Raw genomic sequence first — 16,666 nt, forward strand, 5'->3', positions numbered from 1 at the left:
AATTCCTACAACATTAATAGACAGAGATTAGTGTGCGGAAATCAAAAACTTATAACTAGCCAATTGATTATAGTCCGCTACGATACGCTTACAAGAATACATGTTTCTATGGTCTCCATCAATCATACTTTGTAACATTTTCGAAAATCCAACTACAGAATAGTCTTGTGATTAATTAAATTTCTATGATTTAATACTGTTAAATGTATTATCTTCAGGATAAATTAAAATTTTTTTCCAATTAATAGTGACACTAGAAACTAATTGCCTTAACACTATACTTGGAGGAAATTTTTGAAAGTGTAGTATAAGTTTTAAAATTCATCATCTTTTGTTAAAAAGTATGGGTTTTTAAAATAGTAAGTTTTTTTGGGAGTAAGGTTTTTCAAGGAATGTAATGTTCTTAGGGATTTAAAAACTTTCAAAAACTCTATTTTTTTTAACTTACCAAATTAATTGATTCGGGAGGTTTTGTAATCTTAACTTCTATTATCTTACTTTACCATATTTAAAAAAAAAAATTCATACACTCTATCCAAACATATTTTAAGGTCTTGCCATCTTTACAATAGAATATATTTATTTTCAGTGACTTACCAATGTAGTTATAAATTTTAAATATTATAGAGCCAATGGATACGAGGGTTAGCAATTATAAAAGTAATTATCAGAAAATTTGTGTTACTAGGCTCCTTTTTAAAACTCAAACTCAGTAAGCCTAAAGAGAAGAAGCTTTAGTTAATAGATTACAAATAGACTCAAAATAATAATTAATGAAATGGGCATTCATTGGAAAAGTGATCCTTAATAAAATAATCACCCAAGGATCTAAATAGAGAAATTCCTCTGCAAGAGAGGCTTAATGATGCAACTTTTCACTACCACTCCAATGAGGACACATTTCACTACCTCCATGCATTTTTGAAAGACAAAAGAGAAGAAAATAAGATAGGGGAGCCGGCCACTTAGGACACTCCCTCTCTATCATTTTTTCCTCTCTCTTCACCTTAATTTTCCATCTCTTCCAAACCCAATCTCTCCCACAAGAAGAACTCTAGCTCTCCAAAACTCACCTCCAAGCTTCATTTTCTTTTCTTCAACCATGTTTTCACAACCTCAATCTCCCTTTTTCTCACATCCAAAAACATAAAGAATCTAGAAGATTAAGGAATCAAGCAGGTAAAAGGAAATGGGAGGGGGGAAGGGATTCGACTAGGTAAGGAAGCGCCGCCCCAAAGCTCTTATCCTCATCTTTCCACTTCTTCCTCTTCCTCATGGGTTGCATTTTCATGGAGTAGTGCATTGACATAATGATATGCTGCATTTTTATAGTAAATTTGGTGTTATTTTCATTATATTTCTGTAGTGTTTTTGTTGATATCTATTGCTAAATTAAGTCTTAATTGTGTTTCTTATGTTTTCACTTTGATTTTTAGTGTTTGATGGTTTTAGGTAGGGGCGGCCATGGTCCGGTTTTGAACCGGAACCAGTTCGGTCCAAACCGGACCAAAACCGGTCAAAACCGAAACTGGCTTTGAACCGGACTGAAACCGTCTTTCTGCAGTTTGGTTCAGGATCATATTTTTTAAGAACCGTGAACCAGCGGTTTCGAACCGGATTGAACCGACGATTTCGACCCGAATTAAATCGGCGATTTAAATATAAAAAAATTCAATAAATATGTTATATCACTCCTAATTCATTTATATATATCATTAATTCTCTACACAATTATTCTCTGCATTTTCTTCAATTCTTAATATTTTTTCAATTTTTCTCAAATTCTCTAAATAATTATTTTCTACACTCATTTTAATTTCCAATACTCTCTCAATTTTCCTACTTTATTATTTTATATACTTACTGAAATTTTCAATACTATCTCAATTACTTTGTTATTACTTTAAATCCTCAATAAAATTTCCAATACCCTCTATTTTAATTTTTTTCTCTTTTATACTTTTTAATTATCAATTATTATATAATTTTTAAAAAAAGGCAAGTAATAGAACTAAAAATTTTTTTTCCTCTAAATCCTAAAAGGATATTTAGGCAAAATTAAGTTCATACACTTTTTGCTAATTTCTTTAAAAAAAATTAATTTCATCTCTAGTTTTTTACAGGTTCAAGTCTTTATTTATAAAATTTTTCTTAAAGATAAATTATTTTTTTTCTTTTTTTTTTTTCTTATTTTATTTTGATTGAAAGATTTCTAAGAAAAATTAAAATATTTTTACAAATATAACTTAAATTTTGAATCAATAAAATTTTTCTCTAATTTTTTTTGTCTAAGCTACCCTTAAACCATCCCTAAACCGCTTCCAAACCGTCCTCCAAACTGTCTTGAACCATTCTTTTTCGAACAACCCTTCAAACCATTTTAAACTGGGGCTCAAACCGGAATCGGCGGTTCAGTAACCGTCTTCCAAACCGTCCCCTGGCGGTTTTGTTCAGGTTCATGATTTCATTGAACCTAAACCGAGGGTTCAGGAACCGTAACCGGCGGTTCTTGAACCGTGGCCATCCCTAATTTTAGGTGCTAAAGACATTTATTTTTGGAATTTAAGTGATAATTGGGTCATTTTGGCAAAACAATTTAGACAATTGAGTGCAAGGCAACGCTGTGGAAAGTGACTTATGTTTATGCATAGGCCGTGTGGAATTGAAATAACTTAGAAAAATTGAAGTTTTCAAGTGAGGCAGTGAACTGCATAGCTTGGCTATGCAAACTGAGAAAAGTGCATGGCTTGGCTGTGCAAAAAACAAAGAGTAGAAGTGGAGAAGGAAAAAGGCAGTAGATCATACTAAAGCGTCATGAGAACAGAAATGGAGATCAGGACGAGATGAGAGAAAGACTAGAAGCTTTGGTTGGTTAAACAATAAGGAGGAGGGACAATGAAGGGAGGGAAGGACCGAGGGAGATGAGAGAAAGAAGTTTTGGAGCAATTGGTATCTTCTATGGGGTTTAGCAGTCTACATTTATTTACGAAAAGAGAAAAAATGGTCTACGTTTTTTGTTGTGGACATGTTAACTTCAAATAAAGAAAATTAAAAAAGAAAAAGAGATTTATCTGTCCTCATCTCATTCCTTTACTACTCAGGAAAATAGAATGGTTCTCACTGTTCTTACCGTACTCACGTAGATGAAAGAGAAAATAAAGTGTCTCTGTAAAATAATAATAATGGATCTCTTGAGTTAAAAAGAGGTGATGTTATCAATAAAAAATTAATAATAATAAACAAAAATTGATGAGGATACAAAAAGTAAATGTGTAAAAGAACACCAAGTTTTGAACATTCTTCCTTGCGCCTTCCAAAGTGAAAAGCCGTAAAATTTTATTTTATTTTATTTTATGCTAATTAATTTTAGATATATATTATAATTTTTATTTAAAAAAAAAACTTTTTCGCTATAATTAAGTCCTAAACTCGTAAAATTAGCAGTACTCACACTGCACCCTAATAAGCATAAGTTTATCTATTTATGGAAATTTCACAACTAATTAATGACATACACAATTGGGCAAAATCATGTTGATTTTGTCATTTGAAGATTATACATGTTGACGGATATTATGATTAAAACAAAATTTCTTTTCTTTTCTTTTAAGATTCAAAAACAATTATTAAAATATAAATCTAAAAAAAAAAATAAAATCTCCAATTAAGCAGCGATTACTTAGGTATTTTTTATGGAAAATATTTTTTTAAAATTTTTCAGAGTTTCGAGAACTCAAAAAATGAGTGCAGAAAATATTTTTCTGATCAAATGAAAAATTAAATTATTTTCAAAAGAAAAAACTTTTTTTTTAAATAATAAATTATTTTTTAAAATTTGATAATTTTATTAAAATTTAAAAATTTTTATACATGTATGAAATAAATATTTATTATCAATTTAATATTATAATTAAATAATAAAATATAATTTCATATATAAGTTATAAAAAATTAAAAAAAAAAAACCTTGAAAACAGAATTGTAAATCAAATACACATGAACCCTCAAGACTAAACATATTGCATTGAAAGGGTAGCAGTGTAATAACGTAAAACAATTCCTCACCCGATGCGTAGCCTCTGTGATTTTGAATAAGCATATTATCACAAATCCTTCAACAATTTTGTCCTTCGTCAGAATGGGCGTGGTAGCTTTTTTAGATCTCATCTTAGTAGTGGTTGGCACATGAACTTGGCAAGAGAAGAATCGATGAGTTTGCATTTGGTTCATAGAGAGAGAATTGATGATGAAGATGAGAAACCCTTAATACGATCAAGAAGATACGGGCTCTAGCTAGTAGCCAAACAACAAAGAACAAAAATGGAGAAGGAAGAAGGCAGTAGAGTAGCATCACGAGAGTAGAAGTGGGGATCAAGACGTGATAAGAGAGAGACTAAAAGCTTTTTTGGGATTTTGATTTGCTTAAATGATAAGGAGGAGAGACAATGAAGGGAAGGAGGGACCAAGGCAAACGAGACCAAGGGAGTTGAGAGAAAGAGAGAAGCTTAAGAGCAATTGGTATCTTCTATGGTGTTTAGCAGTCTAAATTTGTTGACAAAAAGGAGAAAGAATGTCTGCGTTTTTTGTTGTTGACATAGAAGAGAGTGTATGTGCTTTAGCTTTGGTGGACAAAGAGGATGAGAAAGAAGAAGGCAACAAGCTTCTAAAGAAGGAAGACAACTAGCTAAAATGACATAGTACCCCTTATATATGTTTGGTTTGGTTATTTCAAGGTTTTAATCTTAATAATTGATCCAAACTCAAAAACTGAATCAATTAACCAAAAAACAAATTAGAATGATTCAATTAACTTTTTGGTTATAATACATTTCTGCTCAGCCTTATTGCCACCTGCAGGTACTATTACAACCATATATAAGCAATGATTTTTAACTTATTATTATTATTAATAATTAAAAAAAATAACATATCTGATAAACTTAGATATGTTAACTTCAAATAAGGAAAATTAAAAAAGAAAAAGGGATTTAGCTATCCCGATCTCTCTACTTTACTAATGAAGAAAATAGAATGATTCTTACCATACTCACGTGGATGAAATAGGCAATAAAATATTTCTGCAAAATAATAATAATAACAACTCTCAGGAGTTAAAAAGAGGTGATGTTACAAAAACAAATAAATAAATAAAAGTTGACGAGGATACATAAAGTAAATGCATAAAGAGCACAAAGTTTTGAACATTCTTCCTTGCACCTTGCAAAATGAAAAGCTGGAAGTGCACTTAGCATAAAAATTTATTTTTATTTTTGTACTGATTAATTTAGATATATATTATAATTTTTGTTTTAAAAAAATACTTTTTTCGCCACAATTAAGTCCTAAACTCTTAAATTAGCAGTACTCACTACCCTAATAAGCATAAGTTCATCAATTTATGAAAATTTCACAGCTAATTGACAACATACACAAGTGGGCAAAATCATGTTGATTTTGTCATCTGAAGATTATACATGTTGGCGGATATTAAGATTATAACAAAATTTTTTTCTTTTCTTTTCCTTTATGATTCAAAAATAATTATTAAAATATAAATTCTCCAAAATAATCAAAATTAAGCAGCGATTACTTAGGTTTTCTTTATGGAAAATATTTTCCTGAAAATATTTACTGCATTTTTCAGAGTTTAGAGAACTCAAAAAATAGTTACAGAAAATATTTTTCTAGTTAAATAAAAAACTAAATCATTTTTAAAGAAAATAACTTCTTTTTTTTTAAATAAAAAGGTATTTTTTAAAATTTGACAATCTTATTAGAATATAAAAATATTTATATATATATATATAAAATAAACATCTATTATTAATTTAATATTATAATTAAATAATAAAATATATTTTTATAAAAAATATTTTTCTTATATAAGTTATCATCGAGAAAGGAAAAAAGAAACCTTGAAAATAGAATCGTAAATCAAATACACGTGAACCCTCAAGACTAAACATATTGTATTGAAAGGGTAGCAGAACAATAAAGTAAAACAATTCCTCACCCGATGCGTCGTATTTAATGTACTCCTCTACTCTACCTACGTTAAGAAAGAGAAATATCAGTTAGTATCCAGTAATTAATCGAGTAAATGTTATCAATAAAAAAAATTAAAAAAAAAAAAGAAATATAAGAGAGAAAAAATGTAGCATAATTTTTCTTTCATACGCCAAACTCCTCTTTCGTGCCCTTCTCCCATCAATCACAGTTTTTTTTTTCATTTATATTTATATTTTTTATTTTTCATTTTTAAGAATCATATTTGTTTCTTTTTATTTTTTTTATTTGATATTGACTAAGGTTTTATTCGTTCAATTTAAAGTATTTTGTAAATAATAATTTTTTCAAAAAGTGATTCAATATTTAACCAATAATGATTCAAAATATATTTATATACTAATTTGATTTCAGACATTAGAATGATAGACTAACATGTAAAAAAATTTAAATAATTTAATTTATGCAAAAATATTTGATAATTAATTATGATCATTGATTGTAAGCAGTTAGCTATAGCCGTTAGCCACTAATTAACAATAGCAGGCTTCTGACCGTTATTTGTTAAATCAAATAAGCCTTAAAAACTATTAAGATTCTAAATTGCAATATCACAACCTCAAAACACAATCTAAATTGATACGAATATCAATATTTGAGTATCAAATTTAAGAAGCTATGAAAAAATGACGTACCATAAGTACGGCAATAGTCTATGAAATAATCCGGTGTGTTGCAGAGGTTTTCCTTATAGTTGTCACAGCAACCGTATAACCATGAAAGCTCAAATCCGTATGACATAATGCGGTGAAGATCCTTATATGAAATGTTCTTCACTTCTTTCGGCATTATAGATTGCATAGCTATCTGCTCTATTCGGCACGAGTCCTCCAAATCCGATAAATTTGGGGGCCCAACCATTACATACCAATGACCAGAATTATTGATGCAAGAAGAAGCATCCACATAAAGTGGAGAACTCTGTACTGGATCTTCACAGTTTACGAAAATTAACCTCTGATAGTATTCCTTCTCATAGGAGACTACTTGTGGCCAAACGAAGTTTGGAATTTCCCAATATCTGTTATAGAATGTATTCAAAGAATGGCGAGGGATGGAGGAGCAATTATCCTTTTGGACACGGGCATCCACCACTCGAATTGTGTAGTTATTGTAATTGATAGACTCAACGTAATATTTTGCCGAATCCAAGTATGCTACTGGAAGGTTGTTTTCACAAGTAAGTTCATACTCTTTGTGGCCGCAGCTTTCAGGATCGGTTTTCAATCGAAAAGGGTAGCTAATGTTGCGGATATTGCCACAAAATGTGGTGCAGTTGTTGCTTGTTCTAGCGTAGCAACCTTGGAGAATCAACACCAGAAAAAGAAGAGCTGCATATCCAGCTAAAAGGATCCTTCGACTACAAATCATTCTGTGAGCTGACAGAAAGGGAGAGAGATAGAGAGAGACGATCAACAAGTGACACAGAGATCACTTACATACAGATAATGCTTCTACTTTGACACAGAAGGAGCAGAGCAATTTCTCGGGTCCTCACAGAAGTCTTCAGAGTTAGTTTTTTTCCCATATGATGCCAAAGAGTTATACTCATGAATTAATTAGCAGAAGGAGCAGAGCAACTTCTTGGGTCCTCAAAAGAATCTTCGGAGTTTGAAAATAGCTTTTCCATATATGATGCCAAAGAGTTCCACTCATGAATTTTATCCACTTAAAAATTCTACTTCCATTTTTATTTAGCAAAATTTTAGTTTTTTAATGCAAATAATTATAATTTGTCATTATTTTTTAAAGCTCAAGCAAGATTTTTATATATTTTTTAAAAATTTTTTAACTTAAATATTATAAAACAGATTTAACATAAATATTTGGTCTTATAGTTTGATATTGTTAAAAAACTATATCAGTAGCAAAATGATGATAGATATTTCAATCAATGCAATTACGTCGAAAGAATCATATATAGAGAGCAAAAATATGGAAGTAAATAATAATAATAATAATAATAATAATAATAATAATAATAATAATAATAATACAGTTATTGTCTTGTCATTAATATATGGAGCATAACAAATGATAAATGGTAGTTTAAGCTTACATAAATTTAATTATATCTATTAAAAACACCTATTGAAAAAAAAAAGTTAAATTTTATCGTATTTTGATAATTTTATCTAATTTTTTTAATTTTGATAGAATTGATCAAAATTTTTAAAATCATTAAAATTTTATTAAATTTTCAACGATCAAATTTTTAACTTTATTTTTTAACTTTTATATATCTACCGTTAAAAATTCAATATTATCATATTTATTAACACTTCCATAATTTTATTTTGATAATAATCTAGTATCAAATAGTGATTAGATTTAGTAATAGTAAAAAGAGAATATATGATTAAAATCATCCAATTTGATCAAATTACTAAGCATTTTGATGCACTATGAAAAATAATATTTTGAATTAGTTGATGGTATTAATAAGGTTGGATTAGCTAGAAAATGAAAGGAAAGAATATTTCGAAAGAAGAAAGAATAAAATTACAAGAAGTTTTTAAAATTTTAAAAAATTTAGATAAAATTTTTGTATATTTTAAAATTTTGGCTGATTCCACCAAAAGTCACTTGGTAGCTTCACTTTTAGTTGTATCCCGTTTAATATCTAAACTTTATAAAAGTGTAAGTATTTAACTACTTATCTTAGTACAAAAAGTCACTTTGTAGCTTCAGCTTTAGTTCATCCTATTTGATACTTAAACTTTATAAAAGTATAACTATTAAACTCTTAAAATCTCATTTAACAAAATGTGGGTGTACATTTAATTGCGCAATTGAAGAAGATAAAATATTATTATTAAAATTTATTTAATTTCATGATAACTACTCTAATTCATTCCCTTCTCCTCAACGGAAAATTCCACCAACTTGAACATCATTGATTGAAAAATGAAGCTAGGGCAAAGGGAAGTTGATTGGTGCTTGTCTCGCCTGCATTGTTTGCTGGAAATGGTCAATATGGCAGTCCGAAGATCTTGTCTCGTCGCACATCACTGAGAGGGAAAAATGTCCTTAGTACCATCATTGATGCCATTTGATTGTTCCCCTGCCTTTATCGATGTTGCCAGAAGGAAAGAAGATCAGTTTTTTACAGTGGTCGGCATTGGTGGGTGTTGCTTGAGGAAGAGAAAGAAGGGAAGAAGAAAGGGAATTGAGGTGTGGAGGGGGTTCTCACGAGCCAAAAACAAAGGGAATTGAGGTTTGTCTTTTATTTTTTTAATTTCAATTTTTTTCCAATTATTCAAGTACATAATCCAATGAAATTACTATGCAAGTTAGCATTAATTATTCAAGTACATAATCCAATAATTTATTCAATATAATTTAAATAAAAATGGATAAGCAAAAAAATTAAATGACCTAATATTAATAAATGGTGAAGGAAAATGAATGAAGAGGGTGCTACAGTTACAGATAAATTATGCGAAGTTGCCTGTCATATTACAGTTACAGATGTGTTTGTATTATGCGAACAAAGTCTAGCGACTTTTCGTGTGACTGCCTAATGTGTTTATATTAACTTGAAATGTTAAAAGACATTAAATTTTTAAGTTTATACAAATTAAGCCAACTGACTGATTAATTAGTAAATTGGCCATCTCAATCGAGTTTAATGTAATCAACCAGTGAACCATGTCCTAGAAAAATTTTAATGCTGTTAAAGGGTTTCAAATATAGGTTTGTTTAAACCTAGAGTACAAATTTATTGTTGATGTTTTTAGATAATAAATTTTGAGCTAAATTAGTAAGTATAAACTTAATTATTTATTATATTAAAGATTTATTATAGTTGATTTTTATTTTCTTTATCAAAATTTATTTAATTTATATCAAAAGTTAAAAAATTATATTGTTTTCCAATTTTTTTTAAATATTAATTAGCTATATTGAAGTATCACTTATTCATTTAACGTTAGATTATATAATTTTATACATTATTAAATTTATATATTATTTTAATTTATAAATATTAAAAATTATTAAATTATGTGAAAACATATGAAATAAGTAATATTAGGTTATTTCAAATTATATTATTAAATTATATTGAATGAGTTGAGTTATATTAAATTTTATTAAATTATCATATTATGTCAAATTAATACAATATAATTTAATATTAATTATATCTTCTCATACTTACTTATACAATAAAAAGGAAAAATTTAAAAATTTATACATAATAAAAATATAAAAAATAATTATAGAATTTAAAACTTAATCAAAGTAGAACTTAAATTAGAAAACCAATTCTAATATAAAAGAAATTTTAGAGTTTTAAATTAATATGAAATAGATCCTAAATTATAAAATAGAAATAAGAGTTTTAATTAAAATAGAAATGAAGAAAATCATTTTTTGAAAGTGCTAGTCTTCGGCGTGCTACCAATATCAAAACAACTTATACGAAATTGACAAATCATTGCTTCTCAATATGGTGGTCCATGATTTTTCTTTTTTTTTCTTTTTTTCGTAAGGTAAGAACACGCACAGTGGTCCATGATTGACGAGACACAAGTCTTCAGCGTTGATGTTACGCACACGAAACGCTAGTTTGAATCAACAAAAACAGGACTCATGTACACCACATTAATTTATGGGAATAATTCAATTTGTCCTTTAAGTTTAATTTATTTTATTTTTATTTTTTAATTTAATTTAATTTATAAATTTTTATTTATATTTAAATTAATTTAATTAATTAATACGTATTATTTTTTAATATTTAATTATTTTTTAATAATAAAATATTTTTTATATTGTATAATTATTTAAATAAAAAAATAAAAATATTATTTTTATTATTTAATATTATTAATTAAACTGAAAATATAAAAACATATTTTTAAAGAATAAAATTAAATATCCTTTGATCAAAACAATGAAACTTTATCGTTTGAACGCAAAACACAGTACTGCTACGGTGGTTAAAGCCTGATCTACATAAAGCAGAATTGTCCCCACAACATTAATCATGCAATGAAGACAAGTCGCGGGACGCCTCCCATCGTGTCCCCCACTCCATGACTTCTGACTAGACTTAAGCCCAATTTGACATTAAATTTTAAAGATTAAAATTATTTTTTTAAATAAAAATATTATTTTAAATATTTTTAAAAAAATAATTTAAAAAAAATTATTTTATTATTTTAATATTTTTATGATTAAAATTAATTAAATTTAATTTTTAATTATTTTTTAATACTTTTCACCTAATATATTTAAAGAAATGATTTTTTAAGCAGTAATATTAAACAAATCCTTAAAAGTTGTAATTTTAGTCGCTACACTAATATCGTATGAAATATAAAGTTTGAGTTCAAGTTATTTCTACTCGTTTCGATTTATTTATAAGGTAATAAAATATTTTTTATATTATATAATTATTTAAATAAAAAAATAAAGATATTATTTTTATTATTTTATATTATTAATTAAACTGAAAATATAAAAATATATTTTTATATTTTCATATAATTAATTAAAATTAAAAATTATTACTATAATTAATTTTAATTATTTAAATGAAAAAAAAATGATTTTTGTATTTTATTTTTTTAATTTAAAATTAGAAAATTATAATTAAATAAAATTAAAAATATAAAAATATTATCTTTTATATTATTAATTAATATTAAAAAGGAAAAATATAAAAATAACTAATTATAGTTAATTAATTAAGATAAAAAATAATTAACTAAATAATTAACATTAAAAAATAATTAACTTTAAAAATATTTGAAAACTTAAAAAAAATATAACTCCCCCATCAAAATAATAAATGGGTTACACCTTCCTCAAATTTAGGCTAAATTAGACACAAATAAAAAATTTTAAATTAAATTAAAATTTTCTTATAAATACAAAAAAAAAATTAAATATTATTCTTTAATTTATATAACTGAATTATTACTACCTTTATTTTCACGTTTAAACTCGAAAACAATATCTCGTATTCACAGTAAATGCAGGAAAAGTAAAGTAAATATTTTAAAAATTTTGAGGATTCCTTGTTAAATGTTTTACCTGTTTAGTTTAATTGATAAATATAATAAAGGTATATATTATATAAATTATTTTTTATTAAAATAAATATAAAATTATAAATTTATTATATTATATTATTTATTATATTATTAAAATAAATATATAATTATTAATTTATTATATTATATCATTTATTTTATTATTGATCTAAGGAAATAATTAAATTTTTTTAAAAAATAATTAAATAACTTTAAAAATATAAATAAAATAATAAAATTTAATTATTTTAATTATTAAATTAAAAGTAATTAAATTAATAAATATAAACCAAAAATTTTTAAAATCATTAACTAAATCGAATAAAATTAAATATCCTTTGATCAAAACAATGAAACTTTATCGTTTGAACGCAAAACACAGTACTGCAACTGTGGTTAAAACCTGATCTACATAAAGCAGGATTGTCCCCACAACATTAATCATGCAATGAAGACAAGTCGCGGGACGCCTCCCATCTTGTCCCCCACTCCTTGACTTCTAAGCAGACTTAAGTCGAGTCTCATGCTTTAAAATTATTTTTTTAATAAAAATATCATTTTAAATATTAATAAAAAAAATAATTTAATAAAAATTATTTTATTATTTTAATATTTTTATAATTAAAATTAATTAAATTTAATTTTTAATTATTTTTTAATATTTCCTAACTAATATATTGGAAAAAGTAATTTTATCAACAGTAATACTAAACAGGTGATTAAAGATTACAATTTTAATCGCTACACTAATATTATATGAAATATAAAATTTGAGTTAAAGTTATTTCTACTCGTCTCGATCTGTTTATAATAAGTTAATAATTATGTTATACCACAAATTTATCGATTAATTTAATTTAACACATTTTATTATTTGTGTCATATATTAATATGTAACCCGTTAACCTATTTTGACTCTTTAACTCATTTTGAGTCGTTAATTTATAAATTATATTATTAGAATATGGTAGATTAATTATAAATTTAATTATTTATTATATTAGAACTTAATCATAGATTTTTATTTTCTTTGTTAAGATTTATTTAATTTATGAATTTATCTAATATTAAAAAATTGTTTTATTTTATAAGTATTTTTTATTTTTTAAAAATATTAATTAGTTAAATATTAAAATACTAGATTGCATTTTTTTATATATTACTAAATTTATATAATATATTAATTTGTAAAAACTAGAAGTATTGAATCATATCAAAATATGCCAAATAAGTTGTAATACCCCAAAAATTTTAAATTTTATTATTTTATGAGCATTTTTGGTATTTTAATTTTATTTAAATTTTAGAAATTTTTTTGAGATTTTTCGGATTTAAAAAAAAATCGGGTTCGATTTTCCGAAAATATAAACTTTGATGAATTTTAAAAATTAATTTAAAGACCACGTGGCAAAACTAAAAATATATTTGGAGTCTACGTATTTTTCTGAGTTTTCTGAAATTTTTTCGAAATTTTTGGACCTCGTTATAGGTCCCGAGGCAGAGTAAAAATTCAAAATTTTGTATTTCGAATCGGATCGGACCGGTCGAACCGGACCGGATCGGACCGGTCGAATCGGACCGGCTCCCTTCCCTTTTTCTTCCTCCCGCGCGCGTCCCTTCCCTCTTCTCTCTTCCTCCCGTTTTCTCTCTCCTCCCGCGGCCGGCCACCTCCTGCCACCCGGTAGTGGCGGCGCCACCCACCTCTCGGCCACCGTGCCGCCCCAAACAGCGGAAAACCGCGCGCGAATTCCCTCCCTCGCGCGCGCGGCGTTTCGGCTTCTCCGGCCGATCCGGTCACCAATTGGACCGGGTCTTGTGTCTAAAATCATCTACTCGGCGAGAGCTTTCCATAGACACTAAGAACGCCGAAATCCATCAAGCGGTTTGTCCAATTTTTGCTCGGGAAGTTTTTAGCCCATTTCGACTTTTGGGCTAGATTTCTCGAAAACCGTGAATCCCACGAGAAAACCGAGGGTACCAGCACGCTCCACTCGTCGAGAGCTTCGCGGCGACATAAATTTCAAATTTTTTCGACACCGTTTTTCGGTGGGTCCCACGGAACTTCGCAGTGTTTTTTCAAGCATTTAATGAGCTTAGAAAATTCTGAAAATTTATGTACTAACCCCCGTGTTATGGGCTTCGTGTAGGTATCCTCAATTCGCGGAAATTCGGCGATTGACCTGTGAAATTCCGCTGCACTGCACGGAAAAGTCTCCGAATTGGGCCGAGGTTTTGGCTAGCCCCCCATTGTCAGACGTCCCGAGCGCGTTCCCAAAGTCGGAATCGGCAAAGGTAAACTCGAACCTTGCTTTTTCGTAATTTTCTAGTGCTTAAATAGGATTAAAAATCCATAAAATATTCGTGGTAGCTTAGAAAATTATGATTCTTTTTGCAATAGCTTAGTAATATTGCTAAGGAACGCTTGTCAAATTTTTAGAATTTTTTGAGCTTGTTTGGGTAGTTTTTGCAAAAATGATCAATAATAAGGACTAAATTGAAATTTTACGTATTGTGATGGATGACTGATTTGATGGGCCCAGGAGGGGCTGTGTGATATGATTGAGCTGTGGATATATGGATTGTGAGTATAGAAGTGTGTTTTGAGCACTTTTGCAGGTTGGGTAGGTCCTAGGTATAGGGGAGACTCTGCCGGATTTTCGGCACAACTTAGGACATATTTGGTCTTTTTCTTGAATTGTATTGAGTCATTTGTATTAAATAATTGTAATATAATTGTCAGGTGAGCTGGGAAAGCCTTCTTCCTCCGCGCAGCCGCCACAGTGATTGTCGTCAAGTCTGTGAGTAAAATATTAATTTTAATTGTAATTTCACTATTATTATATGTTCAAGCATGCCCATGCATCACTTATATGCATATTTATGTAGTTAAACTCTAGGCAAGATTTATGTTGCATTTATAACTGTTAACGTGCCATGAATATTGTTGTGGTAATTTGGAGCAGTGTGCGTGCGTTGATGTGCGTGTGATGTGGTGTGGACTATGGACAGGACGGGTAGTCACGGCTTGAGTTCTTCGCTGGGACCCGATCCTTCGAGGGGTAGTCACGGCTTGAGTTCTTCGCTGGGACCCTCGATTTGGTTTACTAAGCGAAAGTCCGGCTTGAGTTCTTCGCTGGCACCAGGTTGGATTTAAGAGAGCTGTATAGGGGATCAGCTCCCATATATTATGATTGATGCTACAGGGTGCGTGAGTGCTCCAAATTACCTTTTTGATGTTATGATGTGAAAATGTTGTTGATGTTGCATTTCACTCCACAGGTTGCATTAGTTCTAGATAGTTATAGAGATTATGGTTAAAATTGATATTTTACTCTCTGAGTCGAACGCTCACTCCTGTTCAAAAATTTTTCCAGGCCACAGGAGGATATTTTTGAGGTTAACCTGCTTTCTCCCTCGCAGGTCGATTACTACTATTTGTATAAACTTGTTAAATCTTAGAATTTTCGCATGTGTTAGAAATGTTTATTTGATTTGGGTCTGTAAACTAAATTATTATTTTGGACCTGTAAACTTAATATTCTATGCATGTTTGATGGATTGGATGAGGGAGCTGAGCTCCCATTTATTTTTATGCTGATGAGTATGTGGAGGGTGAGCTGAGCTCCCCAATTGAGTATTTATTGTGTTTACAGGTCGGGTGAGTCGAAAACTCCCCGTTGGAAAGTCCATTTTATGGCCGGACTCTGTCCGTTTGTTTTCTTGAAGTTGGGCCCAAATGGGCCTTAGAGTTGGGTTAATGAACAGTTAGGCTTACTACGGGCCTCGGGGGCTTTAGGGTCGCCTGTGTCCTAGTGCCGGTCCGGCCCATAGGTTGGGTCGTGACAAATGTGGTATCAGAGCTTAGGCTCCAGATTCTTAGGGAATGTTTGTCTAAAGTGTTGGGAAGAGTCTACTAGGAGTCACATGCGGAAAATTAGGGTCCATATTCGTCTTGCATTGTCATCTTTGCTTCTAGTTTCTGCTCCATATATTATGTATAAATATGAGTCTATAGAGCTGTGTAATGTGCAGTTTTGAATTTTGTGGGCTAATGCTGCTGAATTTCAGGAAAATGCGTAGAAGTCTGAGAGTCGCCACGCACTGTAATCCAGATGTGCTCGACGAGGTGTCGGCACAGGATGAGGCGCCTGCCCCGAGGAGGCGGGGTAGGAGGCCTAGAGCTGCTCAAGTAGAGGAGCAGCCACCCCCAGTACAGGATCAGTCCTTTATGGCACAGGGTCCCATGGTCCCCATGGCAGCTACTCTAGCTGGTCTGCAGAGAACCATCGATATGATGGCGCAGTATATGGTCCACCCCCCACAGCAGCAGCAGTCCACCGCACCAAGAGGGGAACCTTACAAACAGATCATAAATTTCAAGAAGTTGGTGCCTGGTACTTATGATGTGTCAGACGATGCATATCGGTTTTGGATTCCCGCACAGCAGAATGTAATTACTGACTGATAGAAGACTGATAGAGTGTATGCAGCATGTCATGGGGCCTATGCCTAGGCAATGGATGAATGACTACGTATTACCTCGGATGGAGGGTTTG

General features: G+C 29.5%; 1 long non-coding RNA gene across 1 annotated transcript; it reads left to right on the top strand.

Annotated features, from left to right (window-relative positions):
- Window positions 1–14,848: 14,848 nt before the first annotated feature.
- LOC131173080 (uncharacterized) lies at window positions 14,849–15,702 on the top strand. Its single transcript, XR_009143378.1, has 2 exons — window positions 14,849–14,908; window positions 15,485–15,702. It is a non-coding gene; the product is annotated as an uncharacterized LOC131173080 (long non-coding RNA).
- The last annotated feature ends 964 nt before the right edge of the window (window positions 15,703–16,666 follow it).

This window comes from Hevea brasiliensis, chromosome 1 (genome assembly GCF_030052815.1).
Source record: "Hevea brasiliensis isolate MT/VB/25A 57/8 chromosome 1, ASM3005281v1, whole genome shotgun sequence".
NCBI classification, from domain to species: Eukaryota; Viridiplantae; Streptophyta; class Magnoliopsida; order Malpighiales; family Euphorbiaceae; genus Hevea; species Hevea brasiliensis.